Genomic DNA, 18994 nt, shown 5'->3' on the forward strand with positions numbered 1-18994 from the left:
GGAAATGGACCCTAAATGGCCCTGAGCCAATAAAAATACACGCAGGAAATTGGCCCCTACTGTCACATCAGTGCAATTTGCAGGAGATGCACAGCAGAGGATTGTCATGCTAAACATTCCTTAGACTAGGCCTTTAATTATTTATGAATTTCATTGTCACTCATTCAAACTGTCAAATACATTTAATTAAAGCTATCGCGCTCATTTTGTCTCTGATACTTTGCGAGTTGATAACTTAAAACACACTAGTTATGTTTCTTTTCTTATAATGAAAAGCAAGTTTGAAGACATGCAATTTAAAAAATTCTAGAAATTGTTGGCGAAATTGAAAAGTAGTACCGTGTATGTTCTCCTACCAAAAACCTTTCAAATTTAATACGGACATGTGGCTCTGGCACCAATATCTCGAAACTTCTTGAGCTTAAATGGCTTAAGTAGCTTATTTAAATGAACACAATTCATACTTAAATTGAATTTTGATAAATGAAAAATGGTTTATTGTGACAATCATAATTCCTATCTTAAGTATAAAAAATATTAAAGAAGTGAATATTTAGCAAAATATTGAAAAACAAAAAAAAGTGAGCTTAGTTTAATCCTGTTATAAGGGACTAAAGAAGTTTCGAGAAATTAGGAAAATAGCATTCAAAGTATTGACTTTCGAATGCACTACATGCAACTAGAAGAACAGTTGATATAGCTGAAAACGAATAATACATCCAAAGAAAATCTTTAAAAGATATAATTGAAATAGAGACAGTAATAACTGATTAATGTAATTCAAAACACGACTCTTTATAACTTAGATCTAACGCAACTGTAATTGAGCATAACGAGAAATCCAAAATATTTTTAATCTAGAAAAACAACGTTGAAAAGTAAACTATCGATTTGTTCAAAACAGATTCAGTAAACGTAAATTTTGGGACAATTATTTAAATATTTTCATCTCGGAAAAGATAATAATTGTTTGTTTCAGTGTACGATAATAATAAGTTCGTTGTAAAATCGTTGAACATAAACAGGATCCTACACATACCCAGCCAGTGGAGACCAGTAGGGACGTCAGGAGGAATGCCTAATCAATATAGCATCTTAGAACATTCATGGACATAGACGCAAAATAGTACATGAAGATTTTTTAAACTTAATACAAAATTTAACATTATTTATCTAAGTGAAACTTGGATTCCTTCCAATAATAATATTTACTAGGATATAACTGTGATCATATTTACGGACAGAAACCATCAAAATGCACTCGAGGATGTAGTGGTGGTATTTCGTTTTATTATAACACTGTTTTAAAGGACTATATTACAATTGATAGCAAGAGCGACAACGGAATTATTTTGGTAAAGATAGATCATTCCATATTCTCACATAACAATTATGTTTATATATTTCATGCATATCGGCATTCGTATAGTTCAAACTCATTCATTTCTAATAATTGAAGAGAATCAGATATTGTTAAATATGACTTTGGCTATACATTTTGTATGGGCGATCTAAATTGGCACACCTCGAATACGATTTCATTATATTCAATAAAAGGCTGGTTTTCATCTAGATATTTATCAAGGTGTAAACCAGCCTTTTATTAGTCAAAATAGTGAAAAGGTCTAACGCCGGTTAAGCAAAGATTAAGTACTTGACTTTGGAAGGCGAAATTTCCTTAATTTATGTCAGGCTACGGATTTTCTTATAGCTAAAGGCAAATTAGGCACCGATGAAAATGTGGGCGAGTTCACTTTCTGCTCCAGTAGGGGTGTAAGTGTAGTAGATTATTCTTAAACAAGGAACGTTCAATTTCATAGATTTTACTATACAAGAATTAACAAATTTTCTGATACTGCCTGTATTATTTTTATATCTATAAATACAGCAGGCGGCAAAAATTCCAGTGAATATATAATGCAAACGCCCCCCCCCCCAAAAAAAAAAAAAAAAAAATAATAATAATATTTTTGACAATGCAAGATCGCGTTATTTCATGCGACAGGTGGGGATAAAATAAAATAAAATAAGTTTATCAAAAGAATAAACCCATGTTTTTTGAAAATGGAAGGGCAACGCATATAAATTTGCATATTTATGGTAACCCACGTATTATACGTCCGGAAAATCGCCAAAAACGTCCCAGAATTTGACCCCGGGCGTTTTGAAAATTCCTTATAATAGCCTTGTACGCCTCTTTTAAAGCTGCACTCTCACAGATTAAACGTTTTGACAAGTTTTTTTTATTTTTTGTCTTGGAAACAATTTTTTCGAAAATTCATGGAAACCAGTTATATAAGACAAAAAAATAAATCGCAGACTTTTATATTTAAGTTCAAAAAACGATGTTTTATGCATTTTTCTTAAACCGTTGGTCTAAGCCATAAAACATTAATTTTCGAACGGAAATATGAAAATCTACAATCTGATTTTTTGTCAGCAATCTTATATCACCGGTTTGCAGATATTTACGCAAAAATTTGCTCTTTCCAAGACAAAAAATAAAAAAGTTGAAAAATGGTATATCTGTGAGAGTGCAGCTTTAATGGCACCGGACGTTTTCATTATCTCCTGTCAAACCTGGTCAGAGTCGGATTTTCGTGTTGTGTAAGCTTATTTATACTCGCTTAGATTATTAGTTATTTTTGGTTTTTGGAGCCTCGTTGGAGCTTCCCTGGTTCTTTAACGTTCACCAGTGTATTAGCACTGTCACAAGGGACCCCCCATTTAACGTCCCTCCCTGAAGACGATAAGTTATATTTAGTGATGCTACGGGGAATTGAACCTGTGGCCCCTGGATTGATAGTCAAGTGTGTTACCACGGATCCGCCATTTTCGTGTGTGTGGGTGTGTAAGCTTATTTATACTCGCACTCGGGTCTTGTCCATTCGGCGAGTGCTCCGTTAAGAATGTTAGTCATTTTAGGTTTTTGGAGCATAGGGCACAGACAGAATGTAACCCTGGTTAGAGCTACCCTGGTTCTTTAACGTACACCAGTGTATAGCACTGTCACACGGGACCCCCATTTAACGTCCCTCCCGGAAGACGATAAGTTTTTTTAGTGATGCGACGGGGGATCGAACCTGCGACCCCTGGATTGATAGTCAAACCACAAGACCACAGATCCGCCACATCGTGTGTGTGTGTGTGTGTGTGTGTGTGTGTGTGTGTGTGTGTGTGTGTGTGTGTGTGTGTGTGTGTGTGTGTGTAAGCTTATTTATACCAATTCGGCGATCGATTTTCGTAAGCGACAGGCGATGGTTATGTCTTTCAAAAACGGCTTTGACAGGCGTTGGCTCCTCCCACTTACAGTACACGCTCCGCCTCTCAGCTAATCGGTAAAGTTTATCGACTAATAGTGTGTATACAGAGTGTATACTTCATTTACCGCGTTGAATTTAAAGGGCTCGATCAATCAAACATAACCCTCTTAATTAGTTCGCACCTCGTGGAAATCGCAACTAGCATGTTACCCAATAGAGGTTGATAATTCCTTTAAATACTTAGGAATCAATTTGTTTAAAGATGGCAACATTAATAGATCTCAAAACGTATTGCTAAACATGCATCTTTTTCACTAAATAAATTATATCAAATATTTAATAATACTGGACATCCCGTAAATCAGACAATTAACTGTTTTCTGTGATTTGTGGAAGTGAAAGAATTGATAATTACACCTTTGAGATAATAAAGAAGATACTAATAGATAAAAAATGCCAATGCTGGTACGCAGATATCAATAATTCACCTAGATTAAAACATACGCCTTATTTAAACACACTGTTATCAGAGAAAAATACTTAGAAACTATCCATGGAAATAAATTTTGAAAATAACTTTTGCCCATCGACTTGGAAACAAGAGGGGCGGGTATACCAACACATGTGTAAATGAAAGAATATGTGTATCTTGCAATATGAATCAGATTGAAACTTAAGTTCATTTTCTGCTTATGTGCCCAAATATAGGGAACTAAGAAACAAATTATTCAATCCTTATTTTTACCACTGGGCAACGTTAAATAAATTTGAAACCATGTTAACTTATAACAATTAGAATATCACATTTAGATTAGCAAAATGTATCTACTTTGCTAACGAGCTTAGGGAAGTTCAACTAGCTACGTATTTCCTTTTATACCTGAGTTGCTACTATTTAATGTAATTATACGAACAAATTTAGGTTTTTCTGATTTTATAACCACACGTATTGTATTGTATCGTACATAAGTCAACAAATTAAGTGCATTCAGTTGTCCATTAAAGAACTGTTGAAATCAGTCCGGTTGTCACATAGCAAACTCCTATGTCGCCGATCATTACATGATGAATTTGTTTGTCGATGGCCAAACTGTTAAATTCAAAGCACAAATTATGTTGTCTATATAATTTGGATATTGTTCGCCTTTCATTTTTTCCATGTCCGAAATAAACATAAAACCTACATCTTTTAGGATCAGGTTCTGTATATAAACATGATTAATGGTAGATTTAAAAAAAAAAACATTTCATCAGTTGTTATATTATTTTTTGGCAATTATCAATGACCATGTATTACGCCTTATGAAAATCCCATCAACTGCAATCCAAACAAACACCTGCCACCGTTTAACATATTAACACATTTATTGAATGTGCCGTATGAGTCGGCTGCAGTTCGAACGGATCATTGTGTGACGTCAGAGCACGTGCGGTGTAGAGTATAAAGGCGCATGGTAATGTATTGCAAGGCCCTTCAGAGGAAAAATAAATATAGGTCAGTCAAAAACCGTATGATCCCATGTGCCTTTAGGCTGGTTAATTAACCACAGTATATACCACGTTTGCGTTGTTAACCTTGTTTCAAAATATTTACCCAATGTTCACATTCTTAACAATATCAACTGACTATAACTGTCTAACATATTCTTCAACGCAAACTATTAGAATTTTATTCAAAATATTCAATGTCCTTAATATTTGCATGTCCAAAAAAACGTTTGAGGTCCATTGCACACATATTGCATAGTTCCCTTCGATTCGACCTTTTAAAAGTCCGTAACATGTACAGTGTAATAAACAACAAGAAACGCCGCAATACAATGAAACCAGGTTTTCAATGATTGGCAGAAGAACTTCAGCCTTTATTGTTCTATTCATTTTCAACAGTTTTTCTATTTTAGTGGCAGTGACATTGACCCCAGGGCCCCTCAACGAAATCCAATGAAAGATCACCTTAACTCCTCCAAAAAATCAAGTTTAGTCAATGTATATCAACCCTATTTAAAACTATTTAGTTTAAATAATTTTTATATTTTTAGTAACAGTAACCTTGACCTTGATCTCAGGGTCCCTAAACGCAACCCAATGAAAGTTTTACATAATCCCTTCCTAAAAACTAATTTTAGTCAAGATTTGCAAACCTTAACTAAAGTTATACAGTTTTATTTTGTTTCCATGTTTAACAACAGTGACCTTGTCTTTAAGCCTAGGGGCCCCAATCCCATGAAAGATCACCATAAATTATTCTTATATATGACGTTTGATCAAGATATGTCAATTCTAACTATACAAATTAAGTTTCAACAGTTTTTCTATTTTTAGTAACATTGACCTTGACCTTGACCACAGGGCCTCAAACGCAATCTCATGAAAGGTCTCCGTAAATTCTCCCTTAATATCAACTTAAGTCGAGATATTTCAACTCTTATGTTAGTTAGTTTAAGCCTTTTTCTATTCTAAGTAACAGTGACATTGACTTTGACCCCAGGGGCCTCAAACGCGATACCATAAAAGGCATTCATAAACTCTTCCCAAATACCAACTTAAGTCAAGATATATCAACCCTTACTAAAGTAATTCAGTTCCTTGTTTTTTCTTTCTTCAAATTTAAGCATACTGAATCAACTGATTTAGTAAGCACACTCACATAAAATTTTCATTTTTATTACTCACCACGTTTCTGCTGCTAAGCAAGCTTTTGTAATTTTGCGACAAATTCTAGTCACATCCTTATCAGCTATATTACCGAGCTTCATTAAAATCTAGAACATTTAAACTATAACACGGAAAGGCACTTATATAAGCATTCAAATGCTTGTCTTCCAGTCCGCTCAGAATAATTTTATATTATACATTCGTAAATTGTGTATTGATTTATTGTGTATATTGAACGGAAAAAATTGTTAAAACTAACTTAAGTTATTATGTTTCATAGGTAAGTTTGACACCGCCCGCCCGCACTCGCCCGTCCGCCCGAACAATGACGTTCATCATTCTAATAACCAGGTTTCACTTTGTGTAAACCTGGTTAAAAATCAATAGTGTCGTTTGATGACCATCACTATGTATGTTAACCAAAAGTCTTAATGACCTAGTTTTAACATTAAATAAGTGTCTCCATCAATAATGGTATAATACACGGATTGTACTCATATGCATATGGATATGTCAAAAATTAACTAGCCAAGTCTCTTTTTAAACACCGCTTTCCCTCCAATTAAGAAACTGATAATAATTAGAAACCTCATATATACTGCAGTGATAGGCCGCATATATTCATGTTGTATCATTCTTTGTCTTTAAAACCTTATTTCAAGATGAGTGTTCCGATAAATCTTTTGATAGGCTGGGAATTTTAGGGGTATATTTATTGTATACAAATCCAAGACGAATTAAACCAACATTTACAATTGACCTATTTTTGCAATTCAGTTCGTTAAAAGGAATATTAATATCGGCTGTGCTTTTGTTCTGCTTTACGAGCGTAACAAAGAGAAGAGTTCGTATTTCAAAGTCAAATCCAATTGACTTCTTATTTCATTGTGTTGTGTATTGTCAACACATAAATCAACTGATTTGATTGCTTAACAGGATATAAATCAATGTATTCAAAGGGTACGGTCTGTTTTAAATAGAAAATCTGATCTGCTTTTGTCCTGATACTTGAGGACTCTTGAGCTATGACTAAATAAATAGTTGTAACATGATACAAGGACAGACTTAAACATGTTTTTGTATTCAAACAGACATAAATGTGTGTTCTATGGTATATAGAAAGAGTGCTTATTAGTTCAATATGATAAGGTTAAACATGTATAGATTAAAAAACCATGTTCAAATGTTCAAAAACGAGAGACATCCTGAAAGGCCATTACACCTGTTAAAAGTAAAACAAACTGTTCGATTAAAATGATATTTGTTCATTTCTTTTTTCTAACTGGTTTCCTTGATTTTTGAACTGAATGTTTACATTATTAGCCTCCCGTGTGTAAAACTAAAAATATATCATGAGTACATGAAAAAGCTGAATTTGGTTAATACCCTGACTCGTTGATACTTCAGAGAAGAATTTATAATTGTACTGATTCAACTTATTTTGACAGGTTGTTATACATTACCGCACTGCTATTGATAGACATAATAGGATACTGGCCCCGTATTGCTCTAAACAGATAAAAATCAAATGGTCGATATTAATAATCTTTTTAAATTACCAAATTGTTTGTTCATTATGCCACTGAACGGGGTATATTTTTTAACTTTCGACTCCTGGGCTTGAACAAGCTTAAAATCTAGATGCCTTATTTGAATCTACGATGGTCCATATAGAATGCCTCTTCTTTTGCTCCAGAAGGAACAGTTACGGCATAATTAAACAACAGGGGATTTGTTTGCCTTTTACTGTAGAGCGGTCTTGAGGTGTTCAAGCTCTTTGGCGCGGATCATACTAGTTCGCGGATTTCAATCTTAAGCAATTTTTATGACAAAGGTTGTTAAGTCGGTAAGGTATTCACGAGTTTAATTAAAAATGTCTATCATTATTTACGGAGTATCTGCTCAGGATGTAAGATGTTCGAAGGTTGATGTCACTTTTAAGTATCGCAATTATCTGGTTTCTTAAACGGGCTGTTATAGTCAATATTGTAGCCGGCACGAGTCATTAATATCTACGACATTCTTAAATTGGAGAGTAGTATGTTTTTTACAAGCATCTCTAAAGCAAAGCCTGGGTCCATGCTTTTGTACATTTGTTTTATGTTGTTTGCGGCTTGTCATTGGACATGTTCGAGTTTGTCTGCCTCCTCTTGGAAGCATAGGTTTGATTGTTCAACACAGATTTAACTAGAGTGCTATATGCTGATGTTTTGGCAATAACATGTTTAGTTATAATCAATGATCAAAATTAGGATTTCATACAGCAAGCTCTTTGGGCTTGTTTTCTTGAAATGTTAACAAGCCCGATTAGAAATGAATTAGCCGTAAAAAAATTGCATCAATCATGGAATTTCCATGCCAAGTTTAATTTTCATATAAAAACACATACAAGTTACAAAAAGTACCAGTCGGTGTGTACATTATCCTTTTAAAGGTAGGTTAAGTAGACAATAATACTATTTGTATTTTTTTTTCTGGTGATTGAGAACATACATTGAGACTACATCTGATATTTGTATCCTACATAAGGCAAGAAAAGCCCCTGAACATCTAATACTATCTTGTCAACTGGATTCTTTCATGTACATGCAAATTAAAACAAATAAGCATATTTCAAGGTTAACATAAGGAAGTTCGACAAATAGTACTATCAGTTGCAGTTTTCAACTATAATCCATTGAGCAATCGGGAACCAATCCAAAAAAACACGAAATATTTCAAGCCACCCAAATAAGTTGCCGGTCGGGGCTGTTCTAAATAGTAAAAATCAAAAATCGAATCATTACCGTTAGCATAGATTGCAAACTGAATGACTGAAATTACTTCAAAAGATGAATCACGACTTTTTCATGCAACGGAAAACTTTCGAAACGTTCCAAATTCGCATGAATCCTTATTTTGGGTTCTTGTGAAATGGTGACTGAAGAAAACCTAAAGTCATTCGTGAAAGGAGAATACAATTATACAACCTTAATTTTATTCTCATCCAATTCCACAAGCCCGCTTGCTTTATTAGATATTGGACAAACCCGACAGGCATTTTACAAGTCTCCAGTTTGCGGGCTTGTGTTAATTTCGACCACTAACATTTTTGGCTTCGTAGTATTTGCCTTTTCGGTTAAATTATTGAAATGAGGTCTTAAGAAATGGTTAATTGCAGATATGGATTATCTTCAACTTCTTTCATTATATATCCGCATAAAGTATGAACAAGAGAACATTTGCAGTCTGGGCTAACATTGGCGTTGAATCTCTTCCCCCATTTGTATACCTAAGTCTAAGGTCACGGGAATCTTTCTATAAGATGCGTTATCATCGGTGACTTTTTTAAAACTCTATACACCTTTGAAAACATTATTTAGCTCCTGTACCGATTTCTTAAGGTTTTCCACATCATAGATAAGGATAGTCTCGTTGTTTGTATGTTTTTTTGCAGTTTGCATATGTATATTGTTTCGCTACTCTATGAAAATTATATTTGATGAGGACATGTCTATTATCACTGCTCAATTAGTAGTATGCATAAGGGTGATATCCGAGTACGTGTGTATTTGCCTTGATAGATGGATATTAATTTTAAGGGTGATGTCCGAATATGTACAATTTATCCCAGGTCTCTGTATATATTTGATGTTTATGTCCGAGTCTGTGACTACCATAGCATGACCAATAATTCACAAAATACTTGTCGAAGTTTTTACTACTGATGAATTGTTCGGATACAATAGCTGAAATTGTTTATTTTGTAGAACCCGTATATTCCCAGCCTATAAATAGACCCAGATAACCCTTCGGGGATTTGGCTTTACTATTAATTCATTAAAACAAAATGGGAGCTTTATACAGACAAATTAGGAACTTAATACTTTATAGAGATTATGCTTACTACTTCGAGGGTAATACACAAACTTTTTATTGGTCCTAATCGTTATTATCCGCTGGTGTCTTTTATTATCAATGAGATCTCAGATGAATAAATATTGATCAGTCAAAGCAGAACTAGCGCAACTCATTTACATGAACACAACCTGAATGGCAATACACACTACATACGTAATTTGGCACAAGATGCTTGTAAGTTTGGGATTAACAAGCCAGATATAATTTTAATAGGCTTTTAAAGAAGCCTTTAACTAGATAATTACACGATGTCATCTACCAATAAACGAATATTTGATGATATCTGAACTTGGTGGAAGTTGAATTGAACAGTTCAAAGTGCGAAGTCAAACAAGGCCAACAGATCCCTTTAGAAAAAAGCATGCTCGACCCTAAAGGGCTCCACTGGTCTTTATAAACAGTATATTCTGTAATTTGCATATTACCTACCAAGTAAACATATGTTCTATAAACGTAATTCCGTCTATAACAAAATGCTATACTATGAACGCACATCCGCCGCCTACAGCGGACAGTTACACTTTCAATAATTACGGAAATTTGATAAGTTTCCAACAAAACATTTCTTTATAAAATTAAGACAAAAATGTAAATACTTACATTTTACAGAATCAGGTAATCTAAATAAAACACTTGAATCGTTCATTTGCCGGCCTTAAACATAACTCGTGTACATCGTAGCTGAATGGCGATCTCCGGTAAGATTGTGCTAACATATTACGTGAAGAAGAAACCGAGATCTCGTAAACACTTGAAGATTTGGCATTAAGTTACAAACTACTAAATAGAGCGTTTCAAATTGTATTGAAATCTAGGCACGGCCAGGGTGACAATTATTTATTGTTATAAAAGCAGTCACGTACTTGCCTTTTTTCTTCAGATTGAACAGTTTCAGTAACAAGTTGAAAATGTCTTAAGGTTGAAAACCGAGCGCTAAGAGCAAGACTGTTGTTTTAAACACATAGTATTTCTTTATTGAACTACAACCGTCTTTCGATAAGTCGGCGAAATGCAAGAGGTAGAAATAGAAAAGGTATGTGGTCGATTTGACGGATACCTAGGAAACATTTTCAGAACCCCGACCCGCAAATAAACTAGTTCTCTGTTAGCTGCATAAACATTCATGTCAAATGTTACTGCCGGTTGATCTCATACAAGTATTGTAGGATTTGAAAGGGTATTGTCTACCAAATACAGTCATTTCGGTAAAATGTTGCATTAAAATTGTTAAACACAACTTCCTTTTAAATGATAACATAAAATATAGGGTCACCTGGCACATTGAATGGCCTCAGTATAACAAAAGAACGCAAATCAATGCCATGTTCTAGGCTACTCTGGTGGGTATGTTGACGGGTTCATTGTTTGACAGTATTCATTTCAATGAGGCATATAATACCATACGAACAATAGCACTGTCATTTTAACATACAAAACCTTGATCTGATTAAGATGACAATAGACCGTTCTTTTTGATAACCATTCATTCGTGTAAGTTGTGGGTAGTGAACTAATGTATTGTTAAACCATTGTTTAAAATCAAAAATGAAAGTTAATTGGTTATTAGTGAATTGTTAGCAGAATAAACCCGATCTTATTATCATTATTAATCCCCTTGTGGTTGAAGTTTGCGATTATTATTTTACGTTACGTTTAGGGTGCGAGATAGTCATCAGCACATGATAGATTTATTAAGAAGTACCGATTTTCAAACCATAGTTAATGAGTATAATACTTGTGGAGAATGCCAAGATCAGTGTCAATTAAAACCGCTTTAAACAAGATTTTCTCAAATAATAAAAGACACTGAAGACTATATCCCAAACAATAAAACGGATATTTGTGTTTGCACCAATCATTGTATGTGCAGCTGTCAGTCACGCAATACATACTATAAACGATCAACGCAGTGACTTTGAAGTGTTCTTTGTAGCTGCGATCTGCCCATGCTCAACACAAGTTACATTGACTAAAGTGTTAAAAAATACGAAATGACTCAAGCCCAGATACATTTTCTAACGAGCTTACTGACATTCGTTGTAAACGTATCACAGCAGAAACACATAAAATGGCTTGCAGTGAAGGCAAGGCACTATCTCAAGCGTTATATGAAGATGAGGGTACATGGCCATGAAGGTATAACCGCGAGGACTCTATAGAGAATCATCAACCAACTATAGAGTTCACAAGTGTCAATCATATTAACTCTTACTTTGACTCTGTTTACGCAAAAGCATTGTGCGAAGTTATGGGTATGGTGACTAGACAACTATGCCATGTTTATTCAATGGATATCCCATCCCCAAAAGATCATGACTGTATCATGGATATAGACTTTCTGCAGTTCATGAAAACCGAACAGTAGTGTAGAAAAATGAAAAGATTGATGTTGACAATCAATCGTATTGATGGTCGACTTTTTCGTCCATTGCGTTGACCATAGGGACCTTTAAATGCAAAGAAAAAGAGGAACAAAATTGGAAATGTTATGCTATGTTGTATGTGTATTATTGCCTTATACCCTAAAAATAAGAATTGATGACATGAACAATTATGAACTCTACCATGTTTTGCTGTAAAATGACTAGTCATTCTTATCCTTTTATGTATATCTTTATTTTGTCACCTAAATAATTTGTCAAACAAGTGAAACAATATGTAAACATGTTTTCATTTCGTATGTTTGATTAGTTTAATAAACAACAACTCTCACAAATTTGCAATATAAAGCACATACAACGACGATCATCTTTAATCATGAATAAAACGCAGAAGGAGCATATCCTATGACAGTATTATTCGATTCTAAAAATGCAGGAAACTTTTTGGGTTTGCAAAACATTTACAGAGGATATTAAACAAAGACTTTCCACGTGTATTTGCTACTTATTTTATACATAAATGGCTCAACAATCAAGATTCGTATGCTATTCAACGTCTATCTAGACATGCATATAAAATACCGAGGGCGGGTATGAACGATCAGGGTGATACGGATTTAATGGCAGTAGATTTCATTGTTAAAGCTGCACTATCACAGATTTACCGTTTTTACAATTTATTTTTTTTTGTCTTGGATAGAGCATTTTTTTGCGTAAATATCTGCAAACCAGTGATAACATCATTTTTTAAACTTAAATATAAAAATCTGCGATCCATTTTTTGTCAGCAGTCTTATATCACTGGTTTCCATGGATTTTCGCCAAAAATGGCTCGTTCCAAGACAAAAATAAAAAAGATGTCAAAACGTTCAATCTGTGAGAGTGCAGCTTTAAATACAACGATGGAGTTAGATACCAATTCAATGTTATAGAGATACGTTCATGTGTTCTATCCGTTCGACCATTAGTTAACAAAACATCAAACACGGTATTGTCAGCAATCAAAGATATTCTTAGTGTTTATAAGTACACTTCATAACAATTTTTTTTTTATCAATCATGATTTAAAAACGTTCATAAAAAAACAGGGAGTTAACTTGTTTAATACATAATGGACCGCTAAAGCGGAGCGACCCATTCGTACAATACGTAGGATGGTATTTAGAATGTTAAGATATCAACAAAATTATAGGATTAAAGATCCCCTTCAAGATATTGTAAATAATTACAATAATTCGCCTCATCGGAGATTGAATGAATTAACACCTAGTGATGTCACAAAGAAAAATAAAACACAAATTTGGACTAAAATATCTCCAAAACGTAAATATATCCAAAAACATCTCCACGTTTTAAATATTATATCGGTGATTTGGTTAGAGTAAGTTACACGAAACATTTTTTTCACTCGGGCTTACAAGCAGCAATATATTACATATTTTGTTATTACATTTAGAGAAGAGTATTTTAACAAGGGTCTACATTGTATAAAATTATTGACTTGAATAAAGAACCAGTATCGGATTACGTGAATCAATATGAACTTATTCCTGTTGATAAACATGAAGACAGTCTTTGGTTTGTTGATAAAAATTTAAACAAGAGAACATTCAAGGGGAAACTAGAGTATTATGTTAATAAATAATATTTTTGTTGATAGGGCCAAATAAGGGAAAAGCATTTGTTACGAAATAAATACGAAAAGTTGACAATAGTAGAGTTGAATTTCTGATTGTATTTACCCCGTAATTCACAATAGAGTTCGGACATCTAAAATAATATTTTTTTTCGCTGTCCAAATTCATAGAAAATAACCATTTATTCATTTTATCTACATGTATGTTAAACCTGCCTTTTTTTCTTCATGTCTGCATTTTACCACTTATTAATTTATCCGTAGTTATCAATAGTTATAACGCCTATAAGTGTTACTCCTTCATCAAGTTTATTAAAATCCCATTCAACACCATTTTATACATGCATTGAAATGAATAAACACCTTTTATCGGCTTCAGATCAAACAGTCACATTGTGTGACGTCACATAACTCACAGTATACCCACGATGATCTCATGGAGAGCATGGATATTGTTATGCAGGATTAATGTGTCCGGGTGGTGTTTTCGATTGTAACTTAAGAATTGCATATCTAACTTTAATTTATCACATTAAATAGTTACCTGTATCATTGAATGTGTTGTCTTTTAATGTTCTATTGATGTTTCAATGAGTTTTACTGTACAATTATTGCTTCATAAAGTCTATATTAAAAGTGTGGTTTATTGGCGGATTCTTTTACAAACATGTCATGTTTGTGTTTACTTAATCCCTTGATTGCCCTTGTTGTTTCTTTAATCCTCCATTAAACACATCACAATTCCTTTTCAACAGGCAATAAATCGTTTAGGATGAGTAGTAACAAATTAATTTGTCACAGTAATGTTATGCACCAGTCAATTGTAACCACACCCCCCAGGTCCTGGGGTATACCTGGGATAGCCGGGCAAAAGGGCCGTGTTTTTACTTTCCAGGTGGCCCCGCAGGGCCGGGTGACCGGGGTGGTTTTGTCTTTGCGCCAAATTTAGCGGGCCTTATATAGAGTCTCTGGGGTGCGGGGGCATTTGGTCGGGATTTTACCATCAGTTCGTCCCCGCAGGACGGAGATTTTTCCCAGGGTTGGCTACACCGAAAGTCCAAAGTCCCGGCTATTCCCCGGACCTTTTATTTTTTTTTTTTTGGGGGGGGGGCGTGGTGGTTACAATTGACTGGTGCATTATACGGTAAGGTAATCAAGCCAGGCAAATACATTGTAAGGATAAAGATCTATAATCTTTGTCTGTGAGACTTAGTAACTGTAAAAGTTATAATCGATGTCCTTTGGGTGTTTGAAAATTAGGTACGCTAAATAAATTATTTTTGAAAATAATAATGGGTGTCCGAATTTTTAGAGTGTCCGAACTCTAAGGTGAATTACGGGTAGTTTGTGCTTGTGTGGCAGGTATATTTCAATTCTTGAACTATATTTTCTTGTCAGATACAAATATGTCAGATACTGACTTTCGGATTGATATGTCAGACTTAAGTACAATTTTGGCAATAAAACATGCATGTTACTTGTTCTTCAAACCTGAACCCCCAGGTCCTCTTGACAGCAATGAGGTTTCCTTGGCTGATGGCTTATATGGTAAATTTGCTGCCCCACTCTCCATGTAATTATGTAACAGGAAGATTAGCATACTACAGAGGGTGGTTGAAAGGAAAAGGGTGCATAAAGAAAAGTAAAACCGTTCCTTTAAAGCCTTTAATAATAGCAGAGTGGTGTACCATAACTTAGTTGAAATCCAACCATCATTGTCAAAGTATTTAACCAGACAAATAAAGCATGTTTCTTTTGAAGCATGGAAGATGTTAAAAAACTGCTGATAAACCTGAAAATTGATGACTTTTATTTTTGTTACAATGTGAGTCAAAAATATAAAAAAAATATATAAAAAAATATTCCGACCTACCTACCCTATTTTTTTTGGCAGCGTTACCTGAAACGCACCTATTTTTTATTTGGCCTAATAAACCTTTTAGCTTTAAAGTACAGTTGAATTTTCCATTTAATTTTGATGGTTATTGGAAAGTAGCTTACAGGCAGATTTTAAAGTAAGATAGAAGGATTTAACCAAGACCGTATTTATCTATTCAATATATGCAAAGAAAGTATTGTAAATGGAAGTGAATAGACGTTGTTGAGAAGAATAGAGAAGCACGAAGAAAAAATAGAATCAATATGTGTTTGACAACCCATTTCATTTGCCATTGAATAGATCAGGATTGCAAGAGATTGAATTCGATATAAAAACTGTAAATGATAATTTTGCATTTGTTAAGTCCACAAGTTACACTTCACTTCAAACGCTTCTCATTTTACCATTATTATGAATCACTCTAAGTTGAATGTACCAAACCCCTAATATGGGATAAACCATTTTAAACAAAATTACTCACAGGTTGGGACAAGGTTTGCTATACCTCATTACAAATCCACGGAGAACGTTGAATTGATTGTGAAAGTGACTTTTCCAGCACAGCAAACTGTAAACCAGGAAAAAAGCGAACTGAAACGAGAAAGTATAAATCCTAAATGGAGGCGGAGGTGGTGGCCTTGGGTCCAGAGGTGGGTCAGGAGGGGCAATGGAGGCGGAGGTGGTGACTGTGGATCCAGAGGTGGGGTCAGGAGCGGGAATGGAGGCGGAAGTTGCACCTCTTGATCCACAGCCGCCACTTCCGCCTCCATTCCCGCTCCTGACCCCACCTCTGGATCCACAGCCACCACCTCCGCCTCCATTTCCGCTCCTGACCCACCTCTGGACCCAAGGCCACCACCTCCGCTTCCATTGCCGCTTCTGACCCCACCTCTGGATCCACAGCCTCTATTTCGCCCCTGCCCCTACCTCAGGATCCACCATCACCACCTCCGCCTACATTGCCGCCTCTGTCCCCAATTCTTGATCCACCACCCTCCGCCTCCAATGCCGCCCCTGCCCCCACCTCTGGATCCACCTCCACCTTAAATACCGCCCCTGCCCCCACCTCTTGAAACACAACCGCCATCTCCGCCTACATTGCCGCCCCTGCCTCAACCTTTGGATCCACCTCCGCCTCTATTACAACCTTTGCCCAAACCCCTCGATCCACCACCGCTCCCTCCGCCTACATGGCCGCCCCTGCCCCCACCTCTGAATCCACCTCCGCCTACATTGTCCCCTCTGTTCCCACCACCGGATCCACCTCAGCCTCTATTTCCGGCCCTGCCCCCACCTCTGGATCCACCACCGCCACCTCCGCCTCCAAATCCGCCCCTGCCCCCACCTCTGGATCCACCTCCGCCTCTATTTCAGCACCTACCCCCACTTCTGGATCCACCACCGCCACCTCCGCCTACATTGCCGCCCTGCCCCTACATCTGGATCCACCACCGTCTCCTTCATTTCCACCTTAAAGAAAACCACTTCACAAGTTAACACAGAATCTACCAATTATGGATCAGGTTGTCTTTGTCTAGTCCATTCACCGTCTCTCTCGCTCTTAACGTGTGGGTTATCTTTTACTGCAACATTAATAATAGTAAACTAGCTAGAGGTCGTGACTCTATTGTATTGTTCATGCAATACATAACTAGATAATTAGAAATATGCCGTCATACCGAAATATACATGTGCACAGTCATGTACACAAAATATTACCCAAACGTAAACAAAGCAATGCTCATTTGCATCACACTTAAAATGCAAGAGATGATCGATACAAAACTAACGTCATCATCAACAAATGTCAACACATTAAAATTATAATTTTATTTCATGAAGGGACAAAGAATGAATGTCCGCTTCCCCCCAAAACTTATGTTAAACTGCCCAATGTCACATGACCAGTTATGGGATTGAAACCACGAAAATGCGGGAAATGACTTCTCGCCTGACTTAACATACAGACAAATCATAAGGTTAATGGTCAAAGGGAGATAATTTGTCACTCTTGCCAAACCATAGGTTAACAATTACCACAATTGGAAATACATGAAAAACATACACCGAAACCAAAACAAGGTGGCAGAAATTTTCTGAAAAGAAACTAAATAAAAACATAACAAGTTGGTACTTTCTGCTAAACCGGACTAAAACTGCCTCCTGCACGTAGAAATTAGCACCGTTGACAAAAATAATATCATACACTATAAAACGGGCGGGAGGGTTGGCCCCAACATAATTCAGTCATGTACTAAGCTGCCGTCTAAAAATAACTCGAGTGACAAAACTACGCCGCCATTTACCCTCTACCTTATATACTCCTGCTCGAAAACCCCTTGCGTTCCCGCCAATATTCCTAGGCCAAACTACAAATAAAAAGCATTCGACGAATCATCTATTTTGAAACGGTAAAAAATATTTTAACTCACTAGCCACGTGAGTATTTGTTTTCATTATAAAACCCCCAAAATATCCAAGACAATATGGCTAACACTTCTTCACACAATTTACATTACAGAAAACAGCAACACATTAGGACCATGGCTTGTCATTGACAGCAAATATCGAGTAAACAAAGAAAGAAAACAAACTCACCAAGACTCGGTTAAATTAAAAAAAACATAAGAAATGTAATAAAACAATACAATATCGTTTACCAGCTGTATCCTACGTGAAGCTTCAGCACCGACTGCATCTGACAATAACTTACTTTACGAAATATATCCAGCACGTACTTGTAGAAGCGATTGCATCAAGCACTAACTTGAAGCACCAACTGCATATTTTACCAGCTTGCAGCACCAACTGCATCAACACGTATTTGCAGCACCAACTGCATCCAACACTTACTTGCAACACCAACTGCATCCAACAGTTTTTTGCAGCACCAACTGCATACAACACTTCGTTACCGCACCAACTGCATCAAACACTAACTCGCAGCACCGATTGCATCCAACATTAAGTCGCAGCACTAACTGCATCCAACACTAGCTTGCAGCATCATCTACATCAAACACTAACTTGCAGCATCAATTGCATCCAAATTGAGTCGCAGCACTAACTGAATCCAACACTAACTTGCAGCATCATCTGCATCAAACACTAACTTGCAGCACCGATTGCATCCAACATTATGTCGCAGCACTAACTGCATCCAACACTAACTTGCAGCATCATCTACATCAAACACTAACTTGCAGCACCAAATGCATCCAACATTGAGTCGCAGCACCAACTGAATCCTACACTACCTTGCAGCACCAACTGCATCCAA

General features: G+C 35.9%; 1 protein-coding gene across 1 annotated transcript in view; it reads right to left on the reverse strand.

Moving 5' to 3' along the window:
• LOC128223357 (uncharacterized) overlaps nt 1-10539 on the reverse strand; it is a 42544-nt gene extending 32005 nt beyond the window's left edge. Inside the window, exon 1 of the mRNA XM_052932636.1 lies at nt 10419-10539. The gene's annotated coding sequence lies outside the window, so the exon portion shown is untranslated. The remainder of the gene's footprint in view (nt 1-10418) is intronic.
• Between the last annotated feature and the right edge of the window lie 8455 nt (nt 10540-18994).

Source organism: Mya arenaria, chromosome 17 (assembly GCF_026914265.1).
Source record: "Mya arenaria isolate MELC-2E11 chromosome 17, ASM2691426v1".
NCBI lineage: Eukaryota > Metazoa > Mollusca > Bivalvia > Myida > Myidae > Mya > Mya arenaria.